This window comes from Haliotis asinina, chromosome 3 (assembly GCF_037392515.1).
Source record: "Haliotis asinina isolate JCU_RB_2024 chromosome 3, JCU_Hal_asi_v2, whole genome shotgun sequence".
In the NCBI taxonomy this organism is placed as follows: Eukaryota; Metazoa; Mollusca; class Gastropoda; order Lepetellida; family Haliotidae; genus Haliotis; species Haliotis asinina.
The window spans coordinates 69,080,767-69,108,249 of record NC_090282.1 but is presented as its reverse complement, the minus strand read 5'-3'; the positions used below and the strand labels follow the sequence as shown (position 1 = coordinate 69,108,249).

At 39.7% G+C, this 27,483-nt stretch overlaps 39 non-coding genes across 39 annotated transcripts; all 39 read right to left on the bottom strand.

Moving 5' to 3' along the window:
- Nucleotides 1-700: 700 nt before the first annotated feature.
- On the bottom strand, nucleotides 701-791 carry Trnar-ccu (transfer RNA arginine (anticodon CCU)). The gene is given in 2 exon segments: nucleotides 701-736; nucleotides 755-791. It is a non-coding gene; the product is annotated as a tRNA-Arg (tRNA).
- Nucleotides 792-1,024: 233 nt separating this feature from the next.
- Trnar-ccu (transfer RNA arginine (anticodon CCU)) lies at nucleotides 1,025-1,115 on the bottom strand. Its single transcript is given in 2 exon segments — nucleotides 1,025-1,060; nucleotides 1,079-1,115. It is a non-coding gene; the product is annotated as a tRNA-Arg (tRNA).
- Nucleotides 1,116-2,223: 1,108 nt separating this feature from the next.
- Trnar-ccu (transfer RNA arginine (anticodon CCU)) lies at nucleotides 2,224-2,314 on the bottom strand. The gene is given in 2 exon segments: nucleotides 2,224-2,259; nucleotides 2,278-2,314. It is a non-coding gene; the product is annotated as a tRNA-Arg (tRNA).
- Nucleotides 2,315-2,852: 538 nt separating this feature from the next.
- Nucleotides 2,853-2,943, bottom strand: Trnar-ccu (transfer RNA arginine (anticodon CCU)). The gene is given in 2 exon segments: nucleotides 2,853-2,888; nucleotides 2,907-2,943. It is a non-coding gene; the product is annotated as a tRNA-Arg (tRNA).
- A 557-nt stretch (nucleotides 2,944-3,500) lies between these two features.
- Trnar-ccu (transfer RNA arginine (anticodon CCU)) lies at nucleotides 3,501-3,591 on the bottom strand. Its single transcript is given in 2 exon segments — nucleotides 3,501-3,536; nucleotides 3,555-3,591. It is a non-coding gene; the product is annotated as a tRNA-Arg (tRNA).
- Nucleotides 3,592-3,824: 233 nt separating this feature from the next.
- Nucleotides 3,825-3,915, bottom strand: Trnar-ccu (transfer RNA arginine (anticodon CCU)). The gene is given in 2 exon segments: nucleotides 3,825-3,860; nucleotides 3,879-3,915. It is a non-coding gene; the product is annotated as a tRNA-Arg (tRNA).
- Nucleotides 3,916-4,148: 233 nt separating this feature from the next.
- Nucleotides 4,149-4,239, bottom strand: Trnar-ccu (transfer RNA arginine (anticodon CCU)). The gene is given in 2 exon segments: nucleotides 4,149-4,184; nucleotides 4,203-4,239. It is a non-coding gene; the product is annotated as a tRNA-Arg (tRNA).
- A 538-nt stretch (nucleotides 4,240-4,777) lies between these two features.
- Nucleotides 4,778-4,868, bottom strand: Trnar-ccu (transfer RNA arginine (anticodon CCU)). The gene is given in 2 exon segments: nucleotides 4,778-4,813; nucleotides 4,832-4,868. It is a non-coding gene; the product is annotated as a tRNA-Arg (tRNA).
- An 862-nt stretch (nucleotides 4,869-5,730) lies between these two features.
- Nucleotides 5,731-5,821, bottom strand: Trnar-ccu (transfer RNA arginine (anticodon CCU)). Its single transcript is given in 2 exon segments — nucleotides 5,731-5,766; nucleotides 5,785-5,821. It is a non-coding gene; the product is annotated as a tRNA-Arg (tRNA).
- A 543-nt stretch (nucleotides 5,822-6,364) lies between these two features.
- Nucleotides 6,365-6,455, bottom strand: Trnar-ccu (transfer RNA arginine (anticodon CCU)). Its single transcript is given in 2 exon segments — nucleotides 6,365-6,400; nucleotides 6,419-6,455. It is a non-coding gene; the product is annotated as a tRNA-Arg (tRNA).
- A 538-nt stretch (nucleotides 6,456-6,993) lies between these two features.
- Trnar-ccu (transfer RNA arginine (anticodon CCU)) lies at nucleotides 6,994-7,084 on the bottom strand. Its single transcript is given in 2 exon segments — nucleotides 6,994-7,029; nucleotides 7,048-7,084. It is a non-coding gene; the product is annotated as a tRNA-Arg (tRNA).
- A 233-nt stretch (nucleotides 7,085-7,317) lies between these two features.
- Trnar-ccu (transfer RNA arginine (anticodon CCU)) lies at nucleotides 7,318-7,408 on the bottom strand. The gene is given in 2 exon segments: nucleotides 7,318-7,353; nucleotides 7,372-7,408. It is a non-coding gene; the product is annotated as a tRNA-Arg (tRNA).
- A 233-nt stretch (nucleotides 7,409-7,641) lies between these two features.
- Trnar-ccu (transfer RNA arginine (anticodon CCU)) lies at nucleotides 7,642-7,732 on the bottom strand. Its single transcript is given in 2 exon segments — nucleotides 7,642-7,677; nucleotides 7,696-7,732. It is a non-coding gene; the product is annotated as a tRNA-Arg (tRNA).
- A 233-nt stretch (nucleotides 7,733-7,965) lies between these two features.
- On the bottom strand, nucleotides 7,966-8,056 carry Trnar-ccu (transfer RNA arginine (anticodon CCU)). Its single transcript is given in 2 exon segments — nucleotides 7,966-8,001; nucleotides 8,020-8,056. It is a non-coding gene; the product is annotated as a tRNA-Arg (tRNA).
- A 233-nt stretch (nucleotides 8,057-8,289) lies between these two features.
- Nucleotides 8,290-8,380, bottom strand: Trnar-ccu (transfer RNA arginine (anticodon CCU)). The gene is given in 2 exon segments: nucleotides 8,290-8,325; nucleotides 8,344-8,380. It is a non-coding gene; the product is annotated as a tRNA-Arg (tRNA).
- Nucleotides 8,381-9,555: 1,175 nt separating this feature from the next.
- Trnar-ccu (transfer RNA arginine (anticodon CCU)) lies at nucleotides 9,556-9,646 on the bottom strand. Its single transcript is given in 2 exon segments — nucleotides 9,556-9,591; nucleotides 9,610-9,646. It is a non-coding gene; the product is annotated as a tRNA-Arg (tRNA).
- A 233-nt stretch (nucleotides 9,647-9,879) lies between these two features.
- On the bottom strand, nucleotides 9,880-9,970 carry Trnar-ccu (transfer RNA arginine (anticodon CCU)). The gene is given in 2 exon segments: nucleotides 9,880-9,915; nucleotides 9,934-9,970. It is a non-coding gene; the product is annotated as a tRNA-Arg (tRNA).
- A 538-nt stretch (nucleotides 9,971-10,508) lies between these two features.
- Trnar-ccu (transfer RNA arginine (anticodon CCU)) lies at nucleotides 10,509-10,599 on the bottom strand. Its single transcript is given in 2 exon segments — nucleotides 10,509-10,544; nucleotides 10,563-10,599. It is a non-coding gene; the product is annotated as a tRNA-Arg (tRNA).
- A 233-nt stretch (nucleotides 10,600-10,832) lies between these two features.
- On the bottom strand, nucleotides 10,833-10,923 carry Trnar-ccu (transfer RNA arginine (anticodon CCU)). The gene is given in 2 exon segments: nucleotides 10,833-10,868; nucleotides 10,887-10,923. It is a non-coding gene; the product is annotated as a tRNA-Arg (tRNA).
- Nucleotides 10,924-11,463: 540 nt separating this feature from the next.
- On the bottom strand, nucleotides 11,464-11,554 carry Trnar-ccu (transfer RNA arginine (anticodon CCU)). Its single transcript is given in 2 exon segments — nucleotides 11,464-11,499; nucleotides 11,518-11,554. It is a non-coding gene; the product is annotated as a tRNA-Arg (tRNA).
- Nucleotides 11,555-12,097: 543 nt separating this feature from the next.
- On the bottom strand, nucleotides 12,098-12,188 carry Trnar-ccu (transfer RNA arginine (anticodon CCU)). The gene is given in 2 exon segments: nucleotides 12,098-12,133; nucleotides 12,152-12,188. It is a non-coding gene; the product is annotated as a tRNA-Arg (tRNA).
- A 1,836-nt stretch (nucleotides 12,189-14,024) lies between these two features.
- On the bottom strand, nucleotides 14,025-14,115 carry Trnar-ccu (transfer RNA arginine (anticodon CCU)). The gene is given in 2 exon segments: nucleotides 14,025-14,060; nucleotides 14,079-14,115. It is a non-coding gene; the product is annotated as a tRNA-Arg (tRNA).
- A 540-nt stretch (nucleotides 14,116-14,655) lies between these two features.
- Nucleotides 14,656-14,746, bottom strand: Trnar-ccu (transfer RNA arginine (anticodon CCU)). Its single transcript is given in 2 exon segments — nucleotides 14,656-14,691; nucleotides 14,710-14,746. It is a non-coding gene; the product is annotated as a tRNA-Arg (tRNA).
- Nucleotides 14,747-15,292: 546 nt separating this feature from the next.
- Trnar-ccu (transfer RNA arginine (anticodon CCU)) lies at nucleotides 15,293-15,383 on the bottom strand. Its single transcript is given in 2 exon segments — nucleotides 15,293-15,328; nucleotides 15,347-15,383. It is a non-coding gene; the product is annotated as a tRNA-Arg (tRNA).
- Nucleotides 15,384-15,616: 233 nt separating this feature from the next.
- Nucleotides 15,617-15,707, bottom strand: Trnar-ccu (transfer RNA arginine (anticodon CCU)). Its single transcript is given in 2 exon segments — nucleotides 15,617-15,652; nucleotides 15,671-15,707. It is a non-coding gene; the product is annotated as a tRNA-Arg (tRNA).
- An 858-nt stretch (nucleotides 15,708-16,565) lies between these two features.
- Trnar-ccu (transfer RNA arginine (anticodon CCU)) lies at nucleotides 16,566-16,656 on the bottom strand. The gene is given in 2 exon segments: nucleotides 16,566-16,601; nucleotides 16,620-16,656. It is a non-coding gene; the product is annotated as a tRNA-Arg (tRNA).
- A 1,185-nt stretch (nucleotides 16,657-17,841) lies between these two features.
- Nucleotides 17,842-17,932, bottom strand: Trnar-ccu (transfer RNA arginine (anticodon CCU)). Its single transcript is given in 2 exon segments — nucleotides 17,842-17,877; nucleotides 17,896-17,932. It is a non-coding gene; the product is annotated as a tRNA-Arg (tRNA).
- Nucleotides 17,933-18,152: 220 nt separating this feature from the next.
- On the bottom strand, nucleotides 18,153-18,243 carry Trnar-ccu (transfer RNA arginine (anticodon CCU)). The gene is given in 2 exon segments: nucleotides 18,153-18,188; nucleotides 18,207-18,243. It is a non-coding gene; the product is annotated as a tRNA-Arg (tRNA).
- A 1,185-nt stretch (nucleotides 18,244-19,428) lies between these two features.
- Trnar-ccu (transfer RNA arginine (anticodon CCU)) lies at nucleotides 19,429-19,519 on the bottom strand. Its single transcript is given in 2 exon segments — nucleotides 19,429-19,464; nucleotides 19,483-19,519. It is a non-coding gene; the product is annotated as a tRNA-Arg (tRNA).
- Nucleotides 19,520-20,377: 858 nt separating this feature from the next.
- On the bottom strand, nucleotides 20,378-20,468 carry Trnar-ccu (transfer RNA arginine (anticodon CCU)). Its single transcript is given in 2 exon segments — nucleotides 20,378-20,413; nucleotides 20,432-20,468. It is a non-coding gene; the product is annotated as a tRNA-Arg (tRNA).
- Nucleotides 20,469-21,653: 1,185 nt separating this feature from the next.
- On the bottom strand, nucleotides 21,654-21,744 carry Trnar-ccu (transfer RNA arginine (anticodon CCU)). Its single transcript is given in 2 exon segments — nucleotides 21,654-21,689; nucleotides 21,708-21,744. It is a non-coding gene; the product is annotated as a tRNA-Arg (tRNA).
- Nucleotides 21,745-21,964: 220 nt separating this feature from the next.
- Trnar-ccu (transfer RNA arginine (anticodon CCU)) lies at nucleotides 21,965-22,055 on the bottom strand. Its single transcript is given in 2 exon segments — nucleotides 21,965-22,000; nucleotides 22,019-22,055. It is a non-coding gene; the product is annotated as a tRNA-Arg (tRNA).
- A 1,185-nt stretch (nucleotides 22,056-23,240) lies between these two features.
- On the bottom strand, nucleotides 23,241-23,331 carry Trnar-ccu (transfer RNA arginine (anticodon CCU)). The gene is given in 2 exon segments: nucleotides 23,241-23,276; nucleotides 23,295-23,331. It is a non-coding gene; the product is annotated as a tRNA-Arg (tRNA).
- A 220-nt stretch (nucleotides 23,332-23,551) lies between these two features.
- Nucleotides 23,552-23,642, bottom strand: Trnar-ccu (transfer RNA arginine (anticodon CCU)). Its single transcript is given in 2 exon segments — nucleotides 23,552-23,587; nucleotides 23,606-23,642. It is a non-coding gene; the product is annotated as a tRNA-Arg (tRNA).
- Nucleotides 23,643-25,144: 1,502 nt separating this feature from the next.
- Trnar-ccu (transfer RNA arginine (anticodon CCU)) lies at nucleotides 25,145-25,235 on the bottom strand. Its single transcript is given in 2 exon segments — nucleotides 25,145-25,180; nucleotides 25,199-25,235. It is a non-coding gene; the product is annotated as a tRNA-Arg (tRNA).
- Nucleotides 25,236-26,092: 857 nt separating this feature from the next.
- Nucleotides 26,093-26,183, bottom strand: Trnar-ccu (transfer RNA arginine (anticodon CCU)). The gene is given in 2 exon segments: nucleotides 26,093-26,128; nucleotides 26,147-26,183. It is a non-coding gene; the product is annotated as a tRNA-Arg (tRNA).
- Nucleotides 26,184-26,421: 238 nt separating this feature from the next.
- Trnar-ccu (transfer RNA arginine (anticodon CCU)) lies at nucleotides 26,422-26,512 on the bottom strand. Its single transcript is given in 2 exon segments — nucleotides 26,422-26,457; nucleotides 26,476-26,512. It is a non-coding gene; the product is annotated as a tRNA-Arg (tRNA).
- Nucleotides 26,513-26,732: 220 nt separating this feature from the next.
- Trnar-ccu (transfer RNA arginine (anticodon CCU)) lies at nucleotides 26,733-26,823 on the bottom strand. The gene is given in 2 exon segments: nucleotides 26,733-26,768; nucleotides 26,787-26,823. It is a non-coding gene; the product is annotated as a tRNA-Arg (tRNA).
- A 233-nt stretch (nucleotides 26,824-27,056) lies between these two features.
- Nucleotides 27,057-27,147, bottom strand: Trnar-ccu (transfer RNA arginine (anticodon CCU)). Its single transcript is given in 2 exon segments — nucleotides 27,057-27,092; nucleotides 27,111-27,147. It is a non-coding gene; the product is annotated as a tRNA-Arg (tRNA).
- Between the last annotated feature and the right edge of the window lie 336 nt (nucleotides 27,148-27,483).

The following is a 27,483-nucleotide window of genomic DNA, read 5'->3' as shown; positions in this document are numbered from 1 at the left end:
GTACACTTTCAATATTTGCATTGTTTTAAAACTTAAAAACAAAGAGGAAGACCAAAAGAATGCATTACCCACGACGGGACTCGAACCCGCAATCCCCGGCTATCACCAATGTCTTAGCGTAGGAGGCCGGTGCCTTATTCATTGGGCCACGTGGGCTTGGTCGTTTTCTATCCATGTGCTGAGAAATGCTTTTTTAAACAGTATGGAAACAAAACTAACTTGATAGTCAGTGTTAGGATTTGTTAAAACTGATACCTGGAAACCTCAACACATTTTCTCAGGTATACTCAATTGCAAATTCATACAGGTTTGTACAGTTTCAATATTTATATTGTTTTAAAACTTAAAAACAAAGAAGAAGACCAAAAGAATGCATTACCCACGACGGGACTCGAACCCGCAATCCCCGGCTATCACCAGTGTGTTAGTGTAGGAGGCCTGTGCCTTATCCATTGGGCCACGTGGGCTTGGTGAAATTCAGCCGTTTTCTATCCATGTGTTGACAAATGCTTTCAAACAGTGTGGAAAGAAAACTACTTGATAGTCAGTGTTAGGATTTGTTGAAACTGGCGCCTGAAAATCTCAACACATTTTCTCATTTATATTCAATTGCAAATTCATACGTACTTGTACACTTTCAATATTTGTATTGTTTTAAAACTTAAAAACAAAGAAGAAGACCAAAAGAATGCATATGCATTACCCACGACGGGACTCGAACCCGCAATCCCCGGCTATCACCAATGTCTTAGTGTAGGAGGCCGGTGCCTTATCCATTGGGCCACGTGGGCTTGGTGAAATTCAGCCGTTTTCCATCCATGTATTGACAAATGCTTTCAAACAGTGTGGAAAGAAAACTACTTGATAGTCAGTGTTAGGATTTGTTGAAACTAGCGCCTGAAAATCTCAACACATTTTCTCATTTATATTCAATTGCAAATTCATACGTACTTGTACACTTTCAATATTTGTATTGTTTTAAAACTTAAAAACAAAGAGGAAGACCAAAAGAATGCATATGCATTACCCACGACGGGACTCGAACCCGCAATCCCCGGCTATCACCAGTGTCTTAGTGTAGGAGGCCGGTGCCTTATCCATTGGGCCACGTGGGCTTGGTGAAATTCAGCCGTTTTCTATCCATGTGTTGACAAATGCTTTCAAACAGTGTGGAAAGAAAACTACTTGATAGTCAGTGTTAGGATTTGTTGAAACTAGCGCCTGAAAATCTCAACACATTTTCTCATTTATATTCAATTGCAAACTCATACGTACTTGTACACTTTCAATATTTGTATTGTTTTAAAACTTAAAAACAAAGAAGAAGACCAAAAGAATGCATTACCCACGACGGGACTCGAACTCGCAATCCCCGGCTATCACCAATGTCTTAGTGTAGGAGGCCGGTGCCTTATCCATTGGGCCACGTGGGCTTGGTGAAATTCAGCCGTTTTCTATCCATGTGTTGACAAATGCTTTCAAACAGAAACCAGCCATCAACCGCGACCAAGGAGTGTACCTACCAAGTGCCTGGGACTTATTGATAAATTAGTCTCATCTACCTGTGTACATTCTATCTATGTAATTCATGTATAGCCTATCTACCCGAGTACATACTTGTGTTTGTACATCACCAACCCTCATGTAAACATGCTCACCCCCTATCGTGTGTTATGTACATCATCCTATCATGCGTAATGTATCACCATTGGCTTCCATCCTTATCCCCAATCATGTTATGTAAACATATCCAATCAACTGTAATGCATTACCGTTGGCTTCCATCATTGTTATCTTAACTATCGGCTTCCTATCAGTGCTTGTTTATACTAGCTTTCGTTAACTCATTCCACTTGTTACTTTGTTATTGTTTTACCTGTACATATAAATACACCTCTGTATCCCTTTCTCAATCACCTGATGAAGGAGTAAGCATTAACTCCGAAACGTTGTGTTCTCTCATAAAGAAGTTGATATCCATAAAATCTTCATTCTTATGTATTTACACTTCTAAATGACATTCAAAGACTTGCTTTCAAACAGTGTGGAAAGAAAACTACTTGATAGTCAGTGTTAGGATTTGTCAAACTTGACGCCTGAAAATCTCAACACATTTTCTCATTTATATTCAATTGCAAACTCGTACGTACTTGTACACTTTCAATATTTGTATTGTTTTAAAACTTAAAAACAAAGAAGAAGACCAAAAGAATGCATATGCATTACCCACGACGGGACTCGAACCCGCAATCCCCGGCTATCACCAATGTCTTAGTGTAGGAGGCCGGTGCCTTATCCATTGGGCCACGTGGGCTTGTTGAAATTCAGCCGTTTTCTATCCATGTGTTGACAAATGCTTTCAAACAGTGTGGAAAGAAAACTACTTGATAGTCAGTGTTAGGATTTGTTGAAACTAGCGCCTGAAAATCTCAACACATTTTCTCATTTATATTCAATTGCAAACTCGTACGTACTTGTACACTTTCAATATTTGCATTGTTTTAAAACTTAAAAACAAAGAGGAAGACCAAAAGAATGCATTACCCACGACGGGACTCGAACCCGCAATCCCCGGCTATCACCAATGTCTTAGCGTAGGAGGCCGGTGCCTTATTCATTGGGCCACGTGGGCTTGGTCGTTTTCTATCCATGTGCTGAGAAATGCTTTTTTAAACAGTATGGAAACAAAACTAACTTGATAGTCAGTGTTAGGATTTGTTAAAACTGATACCTGGAAACCTCAACACATTTTCTCAGGTATACTCAATTGCAAATTCATACAGGTTTGTACAGTTTCAATATTTATATTGTTTTAAAACTTAAAAACAAAGAAGAAGACCAAAAGAATGCATTACCCACGACGGGACTCGAACCCGCAATCCCCGGCTATCACCAGTGTGTTAGTGTAGGAGGCCGGTGCCTTATCCATTGGGCCACGTGGGCTTGGTGAAATTCAGCCGTTTTCTATCCATGTATTGACAAATGCTTTCAAACAGTGTGGAAAGAAAACTACTTGATAGTCAGTGTTAGGATTTGTTGAAACTAGCGCCTGAAAATCTCAACACATTTTCTCATTTATATTCAATTGCAAATTCATACGTACTTGTACACTTTCAATATTTGTATTGTTTTAAAACTTAAAAACAAAGAAGAAGACCAAAAGAATGCATATGCATTACCCACGCCGGGACTCGAACCCGCAATCCCCGGCTATCACCAGTGTCTTAGTGTAGGAGGCCGGTGCCTTATCCATTGGTCCACGTGGGCTTGGTGAAATTCAGCCGTTTTCTATCCATGTGTTGACAAATGCTTTCAAACAGTGTGGAAAGAAAACTACTTGATAGTCAGTGTTAGGATTTGTTGAAACTAGCGCCTGAAAATCTCAACACATTTTCTCATTTATATTCAATTGCAAATTCATACGTACTTGTACACTTTCAATATTTGTATTGTTTTAAAACTTAAAAACAAAGAAGAAGACCAAAAGAATGCATATGCATTACCCACGACGGGACTCGAACCCGCAATCCCCGGCTATCACCAGTGTCTTAGTGTAGGAGGCCGGTGCCTTATCCATTGGGCCACGTGGGCTTGGTGAAATTCAGCCGTTTTCTATCCATGTGTTGACAAATGCTTTCAAACAGTGTGGAAAGAAAACTACTTGATAGTCAGTGTTAGGATTTGTTGAAACTAGCGCCTGAAAATCTCAGCACATTTTCTCATTTATATTCAATTGCAAATTCATACGTACTTGTACACTTTCAATATTTGTATTGTTTTAAAACTTCAAAACAAAGAAGAAGACCAAAAGAATGCATATGCATTACCCACGACGGGACTCGAACCCGCAATCCCCGGCTATCACCAATGTCTTAGTGTAGGAGGCCGGTGCCTTATCCATTGGGCCACGTGGGCTTGGTGAAATTCAGCCGTTTTCTATCCATGTGTTGACAAATGCTTTCAAACAGTGTGGAAAGAAAACTACTTGATAGTCAGTGTTAGGATTTGTTGAAACTAGCGCCTGAAAACCTCTACACATTTTCTCATTTATATTCAATTGCAAATTCATACGTACTTGTACACTTTCAATATTTGTATTGTTTTAAAACTTAAAAACAAAGAAGAAGACCAAAAGAATGCATATGCATTACCCACGACGGGACTCGAACCCGCAATCCCCGGCTATCACCAGTGTGTTAGTGTAGGAGGCCGGTGCCTTATCCATTAGGCCACGTGGGCTTGTTGAAATTCAGCCGTTTTCTATCCATGTGTTGACAAATGCTTTCAAACAGTGTGGAAAGAAAACTACTTGATAGTCAGTGTTAGGATTTGTCAAACTTGACGCCTGAAAATCTCAACACATTTTCTCATTTATATTCAATTGCAAACTCGTACGTACTTGTACACTTTCAATATTTGCATTGTTTTAAAACTTAAAAACAAAGAGGAAGACCAAAAGAATGCATTACCCACGACGGGACTCGAACCCGCAATCCCCGGCTATCACCAATGTCTTAGCGTAGGAGGCCGGTGCCTTATTCATTGGGCCACGTGGGCTTGGTCGTTTTCTATCCATGTGCTGAGAAATGCTTTTTTAAACAGTATGGAAACAAAACTAACTTGATAGTCAGTGTTAGGATTTGTTAAAACTGATGCCTGGAAACCTCAACACATTTTCTCAGGTATACTCAATTGCAAATTCATACAGGTTTGTACAGTTTCAATATTTATATTGTTTTAAAACTTAAAAACAAAGAAGAAGACCAAAAGAATGCATTACCCACGACGGGACTCGAACCCGCAATCCCCGGCTATCACCAGTGTGTTAGTGTAGGAGGCCGGTGCCTTATCCATTGGGCCACGTGGGCTTGGTGAAATTCAGCCGTTTTCTATCCATGTGTTGACAAATGCTTTCAAACAGTGTGGAAAGAAAACTACTTGATAGTCAGTGTTAGGATTTGTTGAAACTAGCGCCTGAAAATCTCAACACATTTTCTCATTTATATTCAATTGCAAATTCATACGTACTTGTACACTTTCAATATTTGTATTGTTTTAAAACTTAAAAACAAAGAAGAAGACCAAAAGAATGCATATGCATTACCCACGACGGGACTCGAACCCGCAATCCCCGGCTATCACCAGTGTCTTAGCGTAGGAGGCCGGTGCCTTATCCATTGGTCCACGTGGGCTTGGTGAAATTCAGCCGTTTTCTATCCATGTATTGACAAATGCTTTCAAACAGTGTGGAAAGAAAACTACTTGATAGTCAGTGTTAGGATTTGTTGAAACTAGCGCCTGAAAATCTCAACACATTTTCTCATTTATATTCAATTGCAAATTCATACGTACTTGTACACTTTCAATATTTGTATTGTTTTAAAACTTAAAAACAAAGAAGAAGACCAAAAGAATGCATTACCCACGACGGGACTCGAACCCGCAATCCCCGGCTATCACCAATGTCTTAGCGTAGGAGGCCGGTGCCTTATTCATTGGGCCACGTGGGCTTGGTCGTTTTCTATCCATGTGCTGAGAAATGCTTTTTTAAACAGTATGGAAACAAAACTAACTTGATAGTCAGTGTTAGGATTTGTTAAAACTGATGCCTGGAAACCTCAACACATTTTCTCAGGTATACTCAATTGCAAATTCATACAGGTTTGTACACTTTCAATATTTATATTGTTTTAAAACTTAAAAACAAAGAAGAAGACCAAAAGAATGCATTACCCACGACGGGACTCGAACCCGCAATCCCCGGCTATCACCAGTGTCTTAGTGTAGGAGGCCGGTGCCTTATCCATTGGGCCACGTGGGCTTGGTGAAATTCAGCCGTTTTCTATCCATGTGTTGACAAATGCTTTCAAGCAGTGTGGAAAGAAAACTACTTGATAGTCAGTGTTAGGATTTGTTGAAACTAGCGCCTGAAAATCTCAACACATTTTCTCATTTATATTCAATTGCAAATTCATACGTACTTGTACACTTTCAATATTTGTATTGTTTTAAAACTTAAAATAAAGAAGAAGACCAAAAGAATGCATATGCATTACCCACGACGGGACTCCAACCCGCAATCCCCGGCTATCACCAATGTCTTAGCGTAGGAGGCCGGTGCCTTATTCATTGGGCCACGTGGGCTTGGTCGTTTTCTATCCATGTGCTGAGAAATGCTTTTTTAAACAGTATGGAAACAAAACTAACTTGATAGTCAGTGTTAGGATTTGTTAAAACTGATGCCTGGAAACCTCAACACATTTTCTCAGGTATACTCAATTGCAAATTCATACAGGTTTGTACAGTTTCAATATTTATATTGTTTTAAAACTTAAAAACAAAGAAGAAGACCAAAAGAATGCGTTACCCACGACGGGACTCGAACCCGCAATCCCCGGCTATCACCAGTGTGTTAGTGTAGGAGGCCGGTGCCTTATCCATTGGGCCACGTGGGCTTGGTGAAATTCAGCCGTTTTCTATCCATGTGTTGACAAATGCTTTCAAACAGTGTGGAAAAAAAACTACTTGATAGTCAGTGTCAGGATTTGTTGAAACTAGCGCCTGAAAATCTCAACACATTTTCTCATTTATATTCAATTGCAAACTCGTACGTACTTGTACACTTTCAATATTTGCATTGTTTTAAAACTTAAAAACAAAGAGGAAGACCAAAAGAATGCATTACCCACGACGGGACTCGAACCCGCAATCCCCGGCTATCACCAATGTCTTAGCGTAGGAGGCCGGTGCCTTATTCATTGGGCCACGTGGGCTTGGTCGTTTTCTATCCATGTGCTGAGAAATGCTTTTTTAAACAGTATGGAAACAAAACTAACTTGATAGTCAGTGTTAGGATTTGTTAAAACTGATACCTGGAAACCTCAACACATTTTCTCAGGTATACTCAATTGCAAATTCATACAGGTTTGTACAGTTTCAATATTTATATTGTTTTAAAACTTAAAAACAAAGAAGAAGACCAAAAGAATGCATTACCCACGACGGGACTCGAACCCGCAATCCCCGGCTATCACCAGTGTGTTAGTGTAGGAGGCCGGTGCCTTATCCATTGGGCCACGTGGGCTTGGTGAAATTCAGCCGTTTTCTATCCATGTGTTGACAAATGCTTTCAAACAGTGTGGAAAGAAAACTACTTGATAGTCAGTGTTAGGATTTGTTGAAACTAGCGCCTGAAAATCTCAACACATTTTCTCATTTATATTCAATTGCAAATTCATACGTACTTGTACACTTTCAATATTTGTATTGTTTTAAAACTTAAAAACAAAGAAGAAGACCAAAAGAATGCATATGCATTACCCACGCCGGGACTCGAACCCGCAATCCCCGGCTATCACCAGTGTCTTAGTGTAGGAGGCCGGTGCCTTATCCATTGGGCCACGTGGGCTTGGTGAAATTCAGCCGTTTTCTATCCATGTGTTGACAAATGCTTTCAAACAGTGTGGAAAGAAAACTACTTGATAGTCAGTGTTAGGATTTGTTGAAACTAGCGCCTGAAAATCTCAACACATTTTCTCATTTATATTCAATTGCAAATTCATACGTACTTGTACACTTTCAATATTTGTATTGTTTTAAAACTTAAAAACAAAGAAGAAGACCAAAAGAATGCATATGCATTACCCACGACGGGACTCGAACCCGCAATCCCCGGCTATCACCAGTGTCTTAGTGTAGGAGGCCGGTGCCTTATCCATTGGGCCACGTGGGCTTGGTGAAATTCAGCCGTTTTCTATCCATGTGTTGACAAATGCTTTCAAACAGTGTGGAAAGAAAACTACTTGATAGTCAGTGTTAGGATTTGTTGAAACTAGCGCCTGAAAATCTCAGCACATTTTCTCATTTATATTCAATTGCAAATTCATACGTACTTGTACACTTTCAATATTTGTATTGTTTTAAAACTTCAAAACAAAGAAGAAGACCAAAAGAATGCATATGCATTACCCACGACGGGACTCGAACCCGCAATCCCCGGCTATCACCAATGTCTTAGTGTAGGAGGCCGGTGCCTTATCCATTGGGCCACGTGGGCTTGGTGAAATTCAGCCGTTTTCTATCCATGTGTTGACAAATGCTTTCAAACAGTGTGGAAAGAAAACTACTTGATAGTCAGTGTTAGGATTTGTTGAAACTAGCGCCTGAAAACCTCTACACATTTTCTCATTTATATTCAATTGCAAATTCATACGTACTTGTACACTTTCAATATTTGTATTGTTTTAAAACTTAAAAACAAAGAAGAAGACCAAAAGAATGCATATGCATTACCCACGACGGGACTCGAACCCGCAATCCCCGGCTATCACCAGTGTGTTAGTGTAGGAGGCCGGTGCCTTATCCATTGGGCCACGTGGGCTTGTTGAAATTCAGCCGTTTTCTATCCATGTGTTGACAAATGCTTTCAAACAGTGTGGAAAGAAAACTACTTGATAGTCAGTGTTAGGATTTGTCAAACTTGACGCCTGAAAATCTCAACACATTTTCTCATTTATATTCAATTGCAAACTCGTACGTACTTGTACACTTTCAATATTTGCATTGTTTTAAAACTTAAAAACAAAGAGGAAGACCAAAAGAATGCATTACCCACGACGGGACTCGAACCCGCAATCCCCGGCTATCACCAATGTCTTAGCGTAGGAGGCCGGTGCCTTATTCATTGGGCCACGTGGGCTTGGTCGTTTTCTATCCATGTGCTGAGAAATGCTTTTTTAAACAGTATGGAAACAAAACTAACTTGATAGTCAGTGTTAGGATTTGTTAAAACTGATGCCTGGAAACCTCAACACATTTTCTCATTTATATTCAATTGCAAATTGATACGTACTTGTACACTTTCAATATTTGTATTGTTTTAAAACTTAAAAACAAAGAAGAAGACCAAAAGAATGCATATGCATTACCCACGACGGGACTCGAACCCGCAATCCCCGGCTATCACCAGTGTCTTAGCGTAGGAGGCCGGTGCCTTATCCATTGGTCCACGTGGGCTTGGTGAAATTCAGCCGTTTTCTATCCATGTATTGACAAATGCTTTCAAACAGTGTGGAAAGAAAAATACTTGATAGTCAGTGTTAGGATTTGTTGAAACTAGCGCCTGAAAATCTCAACACATTTTCTGATATAAAATTTTAATTGCAAACTCATACGTACTTGTACACTTTCAATATTTGCATTGTTTTAAAACTTAAAAACAAAGAGGAAGACCAAAAGAATGCATTACCCACGACGGGACTCGAACCCGCAATCCCCGGCTATCACCAATGTCTTAGCGTAGGAGGCCGGTGTCTTATTTATTGGGCCACGTGGGCTTGGTCGTTTTCTATCCATGTGCTGAGAAATGCTTTTTTAAACAGTATGGAAACAAAACTAACTTGATAGTCAGTGTTAGGATTTGTTAAAACTGATGCCTGGAAACCTCAACACATTTTCTCAGGTATACTCAATTGCAAATTCATACAGGTTTGTACAGTTTCAATATTTATATTGTTTTAAAACTTAAAAACAAAGAAGAAGACCAAAAGAATGCATTACCCACGACGGGACTCGAACCCGCAATCCCCGGCTATCACCAGTGTCTTAGTGTAGGAGGCCGGTGCCTTATCCATTGGGCCACGTGGGCTTGGTGAAATTCAGCCGTTTTCTATCCATGTGTTGACAAATGCTTTCAAACAGTGTAGAAAGAAAACTACTTGATAGTCAGTGTTAGGATTTGTTGAAACTAGCGCCTGAAAATCTCAACACATTTTCTCATTTATATTCAATTGCAAATTCATACGTACTTGTACACTTTCAATATTTGTATTGTTTTAAAACTTAAAAACAAAGAAGAAGACCAAAAGAATGCATATGCATTACCCACGACGGGACTCGAACCCGCAATCCCCGGCTATCACCAATGTCTTAGCGTAGGAGGCCGGTGCCCTATCCATTGGTCCACGTGGGCTTGGTGAAATTCAGCCGTTTTCTATCCATGTATTGACAAATGCTTTCAAACAGTGTGGAAAGAAAACTACTTGATAGTCAGTGTTAGGATTTGTTGAAACTGGCGCCTGAAAATCTCAACACATTTTCTCATTTATATTCAATTGCAAACTCATACGTACTTGTACACTTTCAATATTTGTATTGTTTTAAAACTTAAAAACAAAGAAGAAGACCAAAAGAATGCATTACCCACGACGGGACTCGAACCCGCAATCCCCGGCTATCACCAATGTCTTAGCGTAGGAGGCCGGTGCCTTATTCATTGGGCCTCGTGGGCTTGGTCGTTTTCTATCCATGTGCTGAGAAATGCTTTTTTAAACAGTATGGAAACAAAACTAACTTGATAGTCAGTGTTAGGATTTGTTAAAACTGATGCCTGGAAACCTCAACACATTTTCTCAGGTATACTCAATTGCAAATTCATACAGGTTTGTACAGTTTCAATATTTATATTGTTTTAAAACTTAAAAACAAAGAAGAAGACCAAAAGAATGCATTACCCACGACGGGACTCGAACCCGCAATCCCCGGCTATCACCAGTGTCTTAGTGTAGGAGGCCGGTGCCTTATCCATTGGGCCACGTGGGCTTGGTGAAATTCAGCCGTTTTCTATCCATGTGTTGACAAATGCTTTCAAACAGTGTGGAAAGAAAACTACTTGATAGTCAGTGTTAGGATTTGTTGAAACTGGCGCCTGAAAATCTCAACACATTTTCTCATTTATATTCAATTGCAAATTCATACGTACTTGTACACTTTCAATATTTGTATTGTTTTAAAACTTAAAAACAAAGAAGAAGACCAAAAGAATGCATATGCATTACCCACGACGGGACTCGAACCCGCAATCCCCGGCTATCACCAGTGTCTTAGTGTAGGAGGCCGGTGCCTTATCCATTGGGCCACGTGGGCTTGGTGAAATTCAGCCGTTTTCTATCCATGTGTTGACAAATGCTTTTTTAAACAGTGTGGAAAGAAAACTACTTGATAGTCAGTGTTAGGATTTGTTGAAACTAGCGCCTGAAAATCTCAACACATTTTCTCATTTATATTCAATTGCAAATTCAAACGTACTTGTACACTTTCAATATTTGTATTGTTTTAAAACTTAAAAACAAAGAAGAAGACCAAAAGAATGCATTACCCACGACGGGACTCGAACCCGCAATCCCCGGCTATCACCAATGTCTTAGCGTAGGAGGCCGGTGCCTTATTCATTGGGCCACGTGGGCTTGGTCGTTTTCTATCCATGTGCTGAGAAATGCTTTTTTAAACAGTATGGAAACAAAACTAACTTGATAGTCAGTGTTAGGATTTGTTAAAACTGATGCCTGGAAACCTCAACACATTTTCTCAGGTATACTCAATTGCAAATTCATACAGGTTTGTACACTTTCAATATTTATATTGTTTTAAAACTTAAAAACAAAGAAGAAGACCAAAAGAATGCATTACCCACGACGGGACTCGAACCCGCAATCCCCGGCTATCACCAGTGTCTTAGTGTAGGAGGCCGGTGCCTTATCCATTGGGCCACGTGGGCTTGGTGAAATTCAGCCGTTTTCTATCCATGTGTTGACAAATGCTTTCAAGCAGTGTGGAAAGAAAACTACTTGATAGTCAGTGTTAGGATTTGTTGAAACTAGCGCCTGAAAATCTCAACACATTTTCTCATTTATATTCAATTGCAAATTCATACGTACTTGTACACTTTCAATATTTGTATTGTTTTAAAACTTAAAACAAAGAAGAAGACCAAAAGAATGCATATGCATTACCCACGACGGGACTCCAACCCGCAATCCCCGGCTATCACCAATGTCTTAGCGTAGGAGGCCGGTGCCTTATTCATTGGGCCACGTGGGCTTGGTCGTTTTCTATCCATGTGCTGAGAAATGCTTTTTTAAACAGTATGGAAACAAAACTAACTTGATAGTCAGTGTTAGGATTTGTTAAAACTGATGCCTGGAAACCTCAACACATTTTCTCAGGTATACTCAATTGCAAATTCATACAGGTTTGTACAGTTTCAATATTTATATTGTTTTAAAACTTAAAAACAAAGAAGAAGACCAAAAGAATGCGTTACCCACGACGGGACTCGAACCCGCAATCCCCGGCTATCACCAGTGTGTTAGTGTAGGAGGCCGGTGCCTTATCCATTGGGCCACGTGGGCTTGGTGAAATTCAGCCGTTTTCTATCCATGTGTTGACAAATGCTTTCAAACAGTGTGGAAAAAAAACTACTTGATAGTCAGTGTCAGGATTTGTTGAAACTAGCGCCTGAAAATCTCAACACATTTTCTCATTTATATTCAATTGCAAATTCATACGTACTTGTACACTTTCAATATTTGTATTGTTTTAAAACTTAAAAACAAAGAAGAAGACCAAAAGAATGCATATGCATTACCCACGACGGGACTCGAACCCGCAATCCCCGGCTATCACCAGTGTCTTAGTGTAGGAGGCCGGTGCCTTATGCATTGGTCCACGTGGGCTTGGTGAAATTCAGCCGTTTTCTATCCATGTATTGACAAATGCTTTCAAACAGTGTGGAAAGAAAACTACTTGATAGTCAGTGTTAGGATTTGTTGAAACTAGCGACTAAAAATCTCAACACATTTTCTCATTTATATTCAATTGCAAATTCATACGTACTTGTACACTTTCAATATTTGTATTGTTTTAAAACTTAAAAACAAAGAAGAAGACCAAAAGAATGCATATGCATTACCCACGACGGGACTCGAACCCGCAATCCCCGGCTATCACCAATGTCTTAGCGTAGGAGGCCGGTGCCTTATTCATTGGACCACGTGGGCTTGGTCGTTTTCTATCCATGTGCTGAGAAATGCTTTTTTAAACAGTATGGAAACAAAACTAACTTGATAGTCAGTGTTAGGATTTGTTAAAACTGATGCCTGGAAACCTCAACACATTTTCTCAGGTATACTCAATTGCAAATTCATACAGGTTTGTACAGTTTCAATATTTATATTGTTTTAAAACTTAAAAACAAAGAAGAAGACCAAAAGAATGCATTACCCACGACGGGACTCGAACCCGCAATCCCCGGCCATCACCAGTGTGTTAGTGTAGGAGGCCGGTGCCTTATCCATTGGGCCACGTGGGCTTGGTGAAATTCAGCCGTTTTCTATCCATGTGTTGACAAATGCTTTCAAACAGTGTGGAAAAAAAACTACTTGATAGTCAGTGTCAGGATTTCTTGAAACTAGCGCCTGAAAATCTCAACACATTTTCTCATTTATATTCAATTGCAAATTCATACGTACTTGTACACTTTCAATATTTGTATTGTTTTAAAACTTAAAAACAAAGAAGAAGACCAAAAGAATGCATATGCATTACCCACGACGGGACTCGAACCCGCAATCCCCGGCTATCACCAGTGTCTTAGTGTAGGAGGCCGGTGCCTTATGCATTGGTCCACGTGGGCTTGGTGAAATTCAGCCGTTTTCTATCCATGTATTGACAAATGCTTTCAAACAGTGTGGAAAGAAAACTACTTGATAGTCAGTGTTAGGATTTGTTGAAACTGGCGCCTGAAAATCTCAACACATTTTCTCATATAAAATTTTAATTGCAAACTCATACGTACTTGTACACTTTCAATATTTGTATTGTTTTAAAACTTAAAAACAAAGAAGAAGACCAAAAGAATGCATTACCCACGACGGGACTCGAACCCGAAATACCCGGCTATCACCAGTGTGTTTGTGTAGGAGGCCGGAGCCTTATCCATTGGTCCACGTGGGCTTGGTGAAATTCAGCCGTTTTCTATCCATGTATTGACAAATGCTTTCAAACAGTGTGGAAAGAAAACTACTTGATAGTCAGTGTTAGGATTTGTTGAAACTGGCGCCTGAAAATCTCAACACATTTTCTCATTTATATTCAATTGCAAATTGATACGTACTTGTACACTTTCAATATTTGTATTGTTTTAAAACTTAAAAACAAAGAAGAAGACCAAAAGAACGCATATGCATTACCCACGACGGGACTCGAACCCGCAATCCCCGGCTATCACCAGTGTCTTAGTGTAGGAGGCCGGTGCCTTATCCATTGGGCCACGTGGGCTTGGTGAAATTCAGCCGTTTTCTATCCATGTGTTGACAAATGCTTTTTTAAACAGTGTGGAAAGAAAACTACTTGATAGTCAGTGTTAGGATTTGTTGAAACTAGCGCCTGAAAATCTCAACACATTTTCTCATTTATATTCAATTGCAAATTCATACGTACTTGTACACTTTCAATATTTGTATTGTTTTAAAACTTAAAAACAAAGAAGAAGACCAAAAGAATGCATTACCCACGACGGGACTCGAACCCGCAATCCCCGGCTATCACCAATGTCTTAGCGTAGGAGGCCGGTGCCTTATTCATTGGGCCACGTGGGCTTGGTCGTTTTCTATCCATGTGCTGAGAAATGCTTTTTTAAACAGTATGGAAACAAAACTAACTTGATAGTCAGTGTTAGGATTTGTTAAAACTGATGCCTGGAAACCTCAACACATTTTCTCAGGTATACTCAATTGCAAATTCATACAGGTTTGTACAGTTTCAATATTTATATTGTTTTAAAACTTAAAAACAAAGAAGAAGACCAAAAGAATGCATTACCCACGACGGGACTCGAACCCGCAATCCCCGGCTATCACCAGTGTCTTAGTGTAGGAGGCCGGTGCCTTATCCATTGGGCCACGTGGGCTTGGTGAAATTCAGCCGTTTTCTATCCATGTGTTGACAAATGCTTTTTTAAACAGTGTGGAAAGAAAACTACTTGATAGTCAGTGTTAGGATTTGTTGAAACTAGCGCCTGAAAATCTCAACACATTTTCTCATTTATATTCAATTGCAAATTCATACGTACTTGTACATTTTCAATATTTGTATTGTTTTAAAACTTAAAAACAAAGAAGAAGACCAAAAGAATGCATATGCATTACCCACGACGGGACTCGAACCCGCAATCCCCGGCTATCACCAATGTCTTAGCGTAGGAGGCCGGTGCCTTATTCATTGGGCCACGTGGGCTTGGTCGTTTTCTATCCATGTGCTGAGAAATGCTTTTTTAAACAGTATGGAAACAAAACTAACTTGATAGTCAGTGTTAGGATTTGTTAAAACTGATGCCTGGAAACCTCAACACATTTTCTCAGGTATACTCAATTGCAAATTCATACAGGTTTGTACAGTTTCAATATTTATATTGTTTTAAAACTTAAAAACAAAGAAGAAGACCAAAAGAACGCATTACCCACGACGGGACTCGAACCCGCAATCCCCGGCTATCACCAGTGTGTTAGTGTAGGAGGCCGGTGCCTTATCCATTGGGCCACGTGGGCTTGGTGAAATTCAGCCGTTTTCTATCCATGTGTTGACAAATGCTTTCAAACAGTGTGGAAAAAAAACTACTTGATAGTCAGTGTCAGGATTTGTTGAAACTAGCGCCTGAAAATCTCAACACATTTTCTCATTTATATTCAATTGCAAATTCATACGTATTTGTACACTTTCAATATTTGTATTGTTTTAAAACTTAAAAACAAAGAAGAAGACCAAAAGAATGCATATGCATTACCCACGACGGGACTCGAACCCGCAATCCCCGGCTATCACCAGTGTCTTAGTGTAGGAGGCCGGTGCCTTATCCATTGGGCCACGTGGGCTTGGTGAAATTCAGCTGTTTTCTATCCATGTATTGACAAATGCTTTCAAACAGTGTGGAAAGAAAACTACTTGATAGTCAGTGTTAGGATTTGTTGAAACTGGCGCCTGAAAATCTCAACACATTTTCTCATATAAAATTTTAATTGCAAACTCATACGTACTTGTACACTTTCAATATTTGTATTGTTTTAAAACTTAAAAACAAAGAGGAAGACCAAAAGAATGCATTACCCACGACGGGACTCGAACCCGCAATCCCCGGCTATCACCAATGTCTTAGTGTAGGAGGCCGGTGCCTTATCCATTGGTCCACGTGGGCTTGGTGAAATTCAGCCGTTTTCTATCCATGTATTGACAAATGCTTTCAAACAGTGTGGAAAGAAAACTACTTGATAGTCAGTGTTAGGATTTGTTGAAACTGGCGCCTGAAAATCTCAACACATTTTCTCATTTATATTCAATTGCAAACTCATACGTACTTGTACACTTTCAATATTTGTATTGTTTTAAAACTTAAAAACAAAGAAGAAGACCAAAAGAATGCATTACCCACGACGGGACTCGAACCCGCAATCCCCGGCTATCACCAATGTCTTAGCGTAGGAGGCCGGTGCCTTATTCATTGGGCCACGTGGGCTTGGTCGTTTTCTATCCATGTGCTGAGAAATGCTTTTTTAAACAGTATGGAAACAAAACTAACTTGATAGTCAGTGTTAGGATTTGTTAAAACTGATGCCTGGAAACCTCAACACATTTTCTCAGGTATACTCAATTGCAAATTCATACAGGTTTGTACAGTTTCAATATTTATATTGTTTTAAAACTTAAAAACAAAGAAGAAGACCAAAAGAATGCATTACCCACGACGGGACTCGAACCCGCAATCCCCGGCTATCACCAGTGTCTTAGTGTAGGAGGCCGGTGCCTTATCCATTGGGCCACGTGGGCTTGGTGAAATTCAGCCGTTTTCTATCCATGTGTTGACAAATGCTTTCAAACAGTGTGGAAAGAAAACTACTTGATAGTCAGTGTTAGGATTTGTTGAAACTGGCGCCTGAAAATCTCAACACATTTTCTCATATAAAATTTTAATTGCAAACTCATACGTACTTGTACACTTTCAATATTTGTATTGTTTTAAAACTTAAAAACAAAGAAGAAGACCAAAAGAATGCATTACCCACGACGGGACTCGAACCCGAAATACCCGGCTATCACCAATGTCTTTGTGTAGGAGGCCGGTGCCTTATCCATTGGGCCACGTGGGCTTGGTGAAATTCAGCCGTTTTCTATCCATGTATTGACAAATGCTTTCAAACAGTGTGGAAAGAAAACTACTTGATAGTCAGTGTTAGGATTTGTTGAAACTGGCGCCTGAAAATCTCAACACATTTTCTCATTTATATTCAATTGCAAACTCATACGTCCTTGTACACTTTCAATATTTGTATTGTTTTAAAACTTAAAAACAAAGAAGAAGACCAAAAGAATGCATTACCCACGACGGGACTCGAACCCGCAATCCCCGGCTATCACCAATGTCTTAGCGTAGGAGGCCGGTGCCTTATTCATTGGGCCACGTGGGCTTGGTGAAATTCAGCTGTTTTCTATCCATGTATTGACAAATGCTTTCAAACAGTGTGGAAAGAAAACTACTTGATAGTCAGTGTTAGGATTTGTTGAAACTGGCGCCTGAAAATCTCAACACATTTTCTCATATAAAATTTTAATTGCAAACTCATACGTACTTGTACACTTTCAATATTTGTATTGTTTTAAAACTTAAAAACAAAGAGGAAGACCAAAAGAATGCATTACCCACGACGGGACTCGAACCCGCAATCCCCGGCTATCACCAATGTCTTAGTGTAGGAGGCCGGTGCCTTATCCATTGGTCCACGTGGGCTTGGTGAAATTCAGCCGTTTTCTATCCATGTATTGACAAATGCTTTCAAACAGTGTGGAAAGAAAACTACTTGATAGTCAGTGTTAGGATTTGTTGAAACTGGCACCTGAAAATCTCAACACATTTTCTCATTTATATTCAATTGCAAACTCATACGTACTTGTACACTTTCAATATTTGTATTGTTTTAAAACTTAAAAACAAAGAAGAAGACCAAAAGAATGCATTACCCACGACGGGACTCGAACCCGCAATCCCCGGCTATCACCAATGTCTTAGCGTAGGAGGCCGGTGCCTTATTCACTGGGCCACGTGGGCTTGGTCGTTTTCTATCCATGTGCTGAGAAATGCTTTTTTAAACAGTATGGAAACAAAACTAACTTGATAGTCAGTGTTAGGATTTGTTAAAACTGATGCCTGGAAACCTCAACACATTTTCTCAGGTATACTCAATTGCAAATTCATACAGGTTTGTACAGTTTCAATATTTATATTGTTTTAAAACTTAAAAACAAAGAAGAAGACCAAAACAATGCATTACCCACGACGGGACTCGAACCCGCAATCCCCGGCTATCACCAGTGTCTTAGTGTAGGAGGCCGGTGCCTTATCCATTGGGCCACGTGGGCTTGGTGAAATTCAGCCGTTTTCTATCCATGTGTTGACAAATGCTTTCAAACAGTGTGGAAAGAAAACTACTTGATAGTCAGTGTTAGGATTTGTTGAAACTGGCGCCTGAAAATCTCAACACATTTTCTCATATAAAATTTTAATTGCAAACTCATACGTACTTGTACACTTTCAATATTTGTATTGTTTTAAAACTTAAAAACAAAGAAGAAGACCAAAAGAATGCATTACCCACGACGGGACTCGAACCCGAAATACCCGGCTATCACCAATGTCTTTGTGTAGGAGGCCGGTGCCTTATCCATTGGGCCACGTGGGCTTGGTGAAATTCAGCCGTTTTCTATCCATGTATTGACAAATGCTTTCAAACAGTGTGGAAAGAAAACTACTTGATAGTCAGTGTTAGGATTTGTTGAAACTGGCGCCTGAAAATCTCAACACATTTTCTCATTTATATTCAATTGCAAACTCATACGTCCTTGTACACTTTCAATATTTGTATTGTTTTAAAACTTAAAAACAAAGAAGAAGACCAAAAGAATGCATTACCCACGACGGGACTCGAACCCGCAATCCCCGGCTATCACCAATGTCTTAGCGTAGGAGGCCGGTGCCTTATTCATTGGGCCACGTGGGCTTGGTGAAATTCAGCTGTTTTCTATCCATGTATTGACAAATGCTTTCAAACAGTGTGGAAAGAAAACTACTTGATAGTCAGTGTTAGGATTTGTTGAAACTGGCGCCTGAAAATCTCAACACATTTTCTCATATAAAATTTTAATTGCAAACTCATACGTACTTGTACACTTTCAATATTTGTATTGTTTTAAAACTTAAAAACAAAGAGGAAGACCAAAAGAATGCATTACCCACGACGGGACTCGAACCCGCAATCCCCGGCTATCACCAATGTCTTAGTGTAGGAGGCCGGTGCCTTATCCATTGGTCCACGTGGGCTTGGTGAAATTCAGCCGTTTTCTATCCATGTATTGACAAATGCTTTCAAACAGTGTGGAAAGAAAACTACTTGATAGTCAGTGTTAGGATTTGTTGAAACTGGCACCTGAAAATCTCAACACATTTTCTCATTTATATTCAATTGCAAACTCATACGTACTTGTACACTTTCAATATTTGTATTGTTTTAAAACTTAAAAACAAAGAAGAAGACCAAAAGAATGCATTACCCACGACGGGACTCGAACCCGCAATCCCCGGCTATCACCAGTGTCTTAGTGTAGGAGGCCGGTGCCTTATCCATTGGGCCACGTGGGCTTGGTGAAATTCAGCTGTTTTCTATCCATGTATTGACAAATGCTTTCAAACAGTGTGGAAAGAAAACTACTTGATAGTCAGTGTTAGGATTTGTTGAAACTGGCGCCTGAAAATCTCAACACATTTTCTCATATAAAATTTTAATTGCAAACTCATACGTACTTGTACACTTTCAATATTTGTATTGTTTTAAAACTTAAAAACAAAGAGGAAGACCAAAAGAATGCATTACCCACGACGGGACTCGAACCCGCAATCCCCGGCTATCACCAATGTCTTAGTGTAGGAGGCCGGTGCCTTATCCATTGGTCCACGTGGGCTTGGTGAAATTCAGCCGTTTTCTATCCATGTATTGACAAATGCTTTCAAACAGTGTGGAAAGAAAACTACTTGATAGTCAGTGTTAGGATTTGTTGAAACTGGCGCCTGAAAATCTCAACACATTTTCTCATTTATATTCAATTGCAAACTCATACGTACTTGTACACTTTCAATATTTGTATTGTTTTAAAACTTAAAAACAAAGAAGAAGACCAAAAGAATGCATTACCCACGACGGGACTCGAACCCGCAATCCCCGGCTATCACCAATGTCTTAGCGTAGGAGGCCGGTGCCTTATTCATTGGGCCACGTGGGCTTGGTCGTTTTCTATCCATGTGCTGAGAAATGCTTTTTTAAACAGTATGGAAACAAAACTAACTTGATAGTCAGTGTTAGGATTTGTTAAAACTGATGCCTGGAAACCTCAACACATTTTCTCAGGTATACTCAATTGCAAATTCATACAGGTTTGTACAGTTTCAATATTTATATTGTTTTAAAACTTAAAAACAAAGAAGAAGACCAAAACAATGCATTACCCACGACGGGACTCGAACCCGCAATCCCCGGCTATCACCAGTGTCTTAGTGTAGGAGGCCGGTGCCTTATCCATTGGGCCACGTGGGCTTGGTGAAATTCAGCCGTTTTCTATCCATGTGTTGACAAATGCTTTCAAACAGTGTGGAAAGAAAACTACTTGATAGTCAGTGTTAGGATTTGTTGAAACTGGCGCCTGAAAATCTCAACACATTTTCTCATATAAAATTTTAATTGCAAACTCATACGTACTTGTACACTTTCAATATTTGTATTGTTTTAAAACTTAAAAACAAAGAAGAAGACCAAAAGAATGCATTACCCACGACGGGACTCGAACCCGAAATACCCGGCTATCACCAATGTCTTTGTGTAGGAGGCCGGTGCCTTATCCATTGGGCCACGTGGGCTTGGTGAAATTCAGCCGTTTTCTATCCATGTATTGACAAATGCTTTCAAACAGTGTGGAAAGAAAACTACTTGATAGTCAGTGTTAGGATTTGTTGAAACTGGCGCCTGAAAATCTCAACACATTTTCTCATTTATATTCAATTGCAAACTCATACGTCCTTGTACACTTTCAATATTTGTATTGTTTTAAAACTTAAAAACAAAGAAGAAGACCAAAAGAATGCATTACCCACGACGGGACTCGAACCCGCAATCCCCGGCTATCACCAATGTCTTAGCGTAGGAGGCCGGTGCCTTATTCATTGGGCCACGTGGGCTTGGTGAAATTCAGCTGTTTTCTATCCATGTATTGACAAATGCTTTCAAACAGTGTGGAAAGAAAACTACTTGATAGTCAGTGTTAGGATTTGTTGAAACTGGCGCCTGAAAATCTCAACACATTTTCTCATATAAAATTTTAATTGCAAACTCATACGTACTTGTACACTTTCAATATTTGTATTGTTTTAAAACTTAAAAACAAAGAGGAAGACCAAAAGAATGCATTACCCACGACGGGACTCGAACCCGCAATCCCCGGCTATCACCAATGTCTTAGTGTAGGAGGCCGGTGCCTTATCCATTGGTCCACGTGGGCTTGGTGAAATTCAGCCGTTTTCTATCCATGTATTGACAAATGCTTTCAAACAGTGTGGAAAGAAAACTACTTGATAGTCAGTGTTAGGATTTGTTGAAACTGGCACCTGAAAATCTCAACACATTTTCTCATTTATATTCAATTGCAAACTCATACGTACTTGTACACTTTCAATATTTGTATTGTTTTAAAACTTAAAAACAAAGAAGAAGACCAAAAGAATGCATTACCCACGACGGGACTCGAACCCGCAATCCCCGGCTATCACCAATGTCTTAGCGTAGGAGGCCGGTGCCTTATTCACTGGGCCACGTGGGCTTGGTCGTTTTCTATCCATGTGCTGAGAAATGCTTTTTTAAACAGTATGGAAACAAAACTAACTTGATAGTCAGTGTTAGGATTTGTTAAAACTGATGCCTGGAAACCTCAACACATTTTCTCAGGTATACTCAATTGCAAATTCATACAGGTTTGTACAGTTTCAATATTTATATTGTTTTAAAACTTAAAAACAAAGAAGAAGACCAAAACAATGCATTACCCACGACGGGACTCGAACCCGCAATCCCCGGCTATCACCAGTGTCTTAGTGTAGGAGGCCGGTGCCTTATCCATTGGGCCACGTGGGCTTGGTGAAATTCAGCCGTTTTCTATCCATGTGTTGACAAATGCTTTCAAACAGTGTGGAAAGAAAACTACTTGATAGTCAGTGTTAGGATTTGTTGAAACTGGCGCCTGAAAATCTCAACACATTTTCTCATATAAAATTTTAATTGCAAACTCATACGTACTTGTACACTTTCAATATTTGTATTGTTTTAAAACTTAAAAACAAAGAAGAAGACCAAAAGAATGCATTACCCACGACGGGACTCGAACCCGAAATACCCGGCTATCACCAATGTCTTTGTGTAGGAGGCCGGTGCCTTATCCATTGGGCCACGTGGGCTTGGTGAAATTCAGCCGTTTTCTATCCATGTATTGACAAATGCTTTCAAACAGTGTGGAAAGAAAACTACTTGATAGTCAGTGTTAGGATTTGTTGAAACTGGCGCCTGAAAATCTCAACACATTTTCTCATTTATATTCAATTGCAAACTCATACGTCCTTGTACACTTTCAATATTTGTATTGTTTTAAAACTTAAAAACAAAGAAGAAGACCAAAAGAATGCATTACCCACGACGGGACTCGAACCCGCAATCCCCGGCTATCACCAATGTCTTAGCGTAGGAGGCCGGTGCCTTATTCATTGGGCCACGTGGGCTTGGTGAAATTCAGCTGTTTTCTATCCATGTATTGACAAATGCTTTCAAACAGTGTGGAAAGAAAACTATTTGATAGTCAGTGTTAGGATTTGTTGAAACTGGCGCCTGAAAATCTCAACACATTTTCTCATATAAAATTTTAATTGCAAACTCATACGTACTTGTACACTTTCAATATTTGTATTGTTTTAAAACTTAAAAACAAAGAGGAAGACCAAAAGAATGCATTACCCACGACGGGACTCGAACCCGCAATCCCCGGCTATCACCAATGTCTTAGTGTAGGAGGCCGGTGCCTTATCCATTGGTCCACGTGGGCTTGGTGAAATTCAGCCGTTTTCTATCCATGTATTGACAAATGCTTTCAAACAGTGTGGAAAGAAAACTACTTGATAGTCAGTGTTAGGATTTGTTGAAACTGGCACCTGAAAATCTCAACACATTTTCTCATTTATATTCAATTGCAAACTCATACGTACTTGTACACTTTCAATATTTGTATTGTTTTAAAACTTAAAAACAAAGAAGAAGACCAAAAGAATGCATTACCCACGACGGGACTCGAACCCGCAATCCCCGGCTATCACCAATGTCTTAGCGTAGGAGGCCGGTGCCTTATTCACTGGGCCACGTGGGCTTGGTCGTTTTCTATCCATGTGCTGAGAAATGCTTTTTTAAACAGTATGGAAACAAAACTAACTTGATAGTCAGTGTTAGGATTTGTTAAAACTGATGCCTGGAAACCTCAACACATTTTCTCAGGTATACTCAATTGCAAATTCATACAGGTTTGTACAGTTTCAATATTTATATTGTTTTAAAACTTAAAAACAAAGAAGAAGACCAAAACAATGCATTACCCACGACGGGACTCGAACCCGCAATCCCCGGCTATCACCAGTGTCTTAGTGTAGGAGGCCGGTGCCTTATCCATTGGGCCACGTGGGCTTGGTGAAATTCAGCCGTTTTCTATCCATGTGTTGACAAATGCTTTCAAACAGTGTGGAAAGAAAACTACTTGATAGTCAGTGTTAGGATTTGTTGAAACTGGCGCCTGAAAATCTCAACACATTTTCTCATATAAAATTTTAATTGCAAACTCATACGTACTTGTACACTTTCAATATTTGTATTGTTTTAAAACTTAAAAACAAAGAAGAAGACCAAAAGAATGCATTACCCACGACGGGACTCGAACCCGAAATACCCGGCTATCACCAATGTCTTTGTGTAGGAGGCCGGTGCCTTATCCATTGGGCCACGTGGGCTTGGTGAAATTCAGCCGTTTTCTATCCATGTATTGACAAATGCTTTCAAACAGTGTGGAAAGAAAACTACTTGATAGTCAGTGTTAGGATTTGTTGAAACTAGCGCCTGAAAATCTCAACACATTTTCTCATTTATATTCAATTGCAAATTCATACGTACTTGTACACTTTCAATATTTGTATTGTTTTAAAACTTAAAAACAAAGAAGAAGACCAAAAGAATGCATATGCATTACCCACGACGGGACTCGAACCCGCAATCCCCGGCTATAACCAGTGTCTTAGTGTAGGAGGCCGGTGCCTTATCCATTGGTCCACGTGGGCTTGGTGAAATTCAGCCGTTTTCTATCCATGTATTGACAAATGCTTTCAAACAGTGTGGAAAGAAAACTACTTGATAGTCAGTGTTAGGATTTGTTGAAACTGGCGCCTGAAAATCTCAACACATTTTCTCATATAAAATTTTAATTGCAAACTCATACGTACTTGTACACTTTCAATATTTGTATTGTTTTAAAACTTAAAAACAAAGAAGAAGACCAAAAGAATGCATTACCCACGACGGGACTCGAACCCGAAATACCCGGCTATCACCAATGTCTTTGTGTAGGAGGCCGGTGCCTTATCCATTGGGCCACGTGGGCTTGGTGAAATTCAGCCGTTTTCTATCCATGTATTGACAAATGCTTTCAAACAGTGTGGAAAGAAAACTACTTGATAGTCAGTGTTAGGATTTGTTGAAACTGGCGCCTGAAAATCTCAACACATTTTCTCATTTATATTCAATTGCAAACTCATACGTCCTTGTACACTTTCAATATTTGTATTGTTTTAAAACTTAAAAACAAAGAAGAAGACCAAAAGAATGCATTACCCACGACGGGACTCGAACCCGCAATCCCCGGCTATCACCAATGTCTTAGCGTAGGAGGCCGGTGCCTTATTCATTGGGCCACGTGGGCTTGGTCGTTTTCTATCCATGTGCTGAGAAATGCTTTTTTAAACAGTATGGAAACAAAACTAACTTGATAGTCAGTGTTAGGATTTGTTAAAACTGATGCCTGGAAACCTCAACACATTTTCTCAGGTATACTCAATTGCAAATTCATACAGGTTTGTACAGTTTCAATATTTATATTGTTTTAAAACTTAAAAACAAAGAAGAAGACCAAAAGAATGCATTACCCACGACGGGACTCGAACCCGCAATCCCCGGCTATCACCAGTGTGTTCGTGTAGGAGGCCGGTGCCTTATCCATTGGGCCACGTGGGCTTGGTGAAATTCAGCCGTTTTCTATCCATGTGTTGACAAATGCTTTCAAACAGTGTGGAAAGAAAACTACTTGATAGTCAGTGTTAGGATTTGTTGAAACTAGCGCCTGAAAATCTCAACACATTTTCTCATTTATATTCAATTGCAAATTCATACGTACTTGTACACTTTCAATATTTGTATTGTTTTAAAACTTAAAAACAAAGAAGAAGACCAAAAGAATGCATAATTTATGCATTACCCACGACGGGACTCGAACCCGCAATCCCCGGCTATCACCAATGTCTTAGCGTAGGAGGCCGGTGCCTTATTCATTGGGCCATGTGTTCTTGGTCGTTTTCTATCCATGTGCTGAGAAATGCTTTTTTAAACAGTATGGAAACAAAACTAACTTGATAGTCAGTGTTAGGATTTGTTAAAACTGATGCCTGGAAACCTCAACACATTTTCTCAGGTATACTCAATTGCAAATTCATACAGGTTTGTACAGTTTCAATATTTATATTGTTTTAAAACTTAAAAACAAAGAAGACCAAAAGAATGCATTACCCACGACGGGACTCGAACCCGCAATCCCCGGCTATCACCAATGTCTTAGCGTAGGAGGCCGGTGCCTTATTCATTGGGCCACGTGGGCTTGGTCGTTTTCTATCCATGTGCTGAGAAATGCTTTTTTAAACAGTATGGAAACAAAACTAACTTGATAGTCAGTGTTAGGATTTGTTAAAACTGATGCCTGGAAACCTCAACACATTTTCTCAGGTATACTCAATTGCAAATTCATACAGGTTTGTACAGTTTCAATATTTATATTGTTTTAAAACTTAAAAACAAAGAAGAAGACCAAAAGAATGCATTACCCACGACGGGACTCGAACCCGCAATCCCCGGCTATCACCAGTGTCTTAGTGTAGGAGGCCGGTGCCTTATCCATTGGGCCACGTGGGCTTGGTGAAATTCAGCCGTTTTCTATCCATGTGTTGACAAATGCTTTCAAACAGTGTGGAAAGAAAACTACTTGATAGTCAGTGTTAGGATTTGTTGAAACTAGCGCCTGAAAATCTCAACACATTTTCTCATTTATATTCAATTGCAAATTCATACGTACTTGTACACTTTCAATATTTGTATTGTTTTAAAACTTAAAAACAAAGAAGAAGACCGAAAGAATGCATAATTTATGCATTACCCACGACGGGACTCGAACCCGCAATCCCCGGCTATCACCAATGTCTTAGCGTAGGAGGCCGGTGCCTTATTCACTGGGCCACGTGGGCTTGGTCGTTTTCTATCCATGTGCTGAGAAATGCTTTTTTAAACAGTATGGAAACAAAACTAACTTGATAGTCAGTGTTAGGATTTGTTAAAACTGATGCCTGGAAACCTCAACACATTTTCTCAGGTATACTCAATTGCAAATTCATACAGGTTTGTACAGTTTCAATATTTATATTGTTTTAAAACTTAAAAACAAAGAAGAAGACCAAAAGAATGCATTACCCACGACGGGACTCGAACCCGCAATCCCCGGCTATCACCAGTGTCTTAGTGTAGGAGGCCGGTGCCTTATCCATTGGGCCACGTGGGCTTGGTGAAATTCAGCCGTTTTCTATCCATGTGTTGACAAATGCTTTCAAACAGTGTGGAAAGAAAACTACTTGATAGTCAGTGTTAGGATTTGTTGAAACTGGCGCCTGAAAATCTCAACACATTTTCTCATTTATATTCAATTGCAAATTCATACGTACTTGTACACTTTCAATATTTGTATTGTTTTAAAACTTAAAAACAAAGAAGAAGACCAAAAGAATGCATATGCATTACCCACGACGGGACTCGAACCCGCAATCCCCGGCTATCACGAGTGTCTTAGTGTAGGAGGCCGGTGCCTTATCCATTGGGCCACGTGGGCTTGGTGAAATTCAGCCGTTTTCTATCCATGTGTTGACAAATGCTTTTTTAAACAGTGTGGAAAGAAAACTACTTGATAGTCAGTGTTAGGATTTGTTGAAACTAGCGCCTGAAAATCTCAACACATTTTCTCATTTATATTCAATTGCAAATTCATACGTACTTGTACACTTTGAATATTTGTATTGTTTTAAAACTTAAAAACAAAGAAGAAGACCAAAAGAATGCATATGCATTACCCACGACGGGACTCGAACCCGCAATCCGTGGCTATCACCAATGTCTTAGCGTAGGAGGCCGGTGCCTTATTCATTGGGCCTCGTGGGCTTGGTCGTTT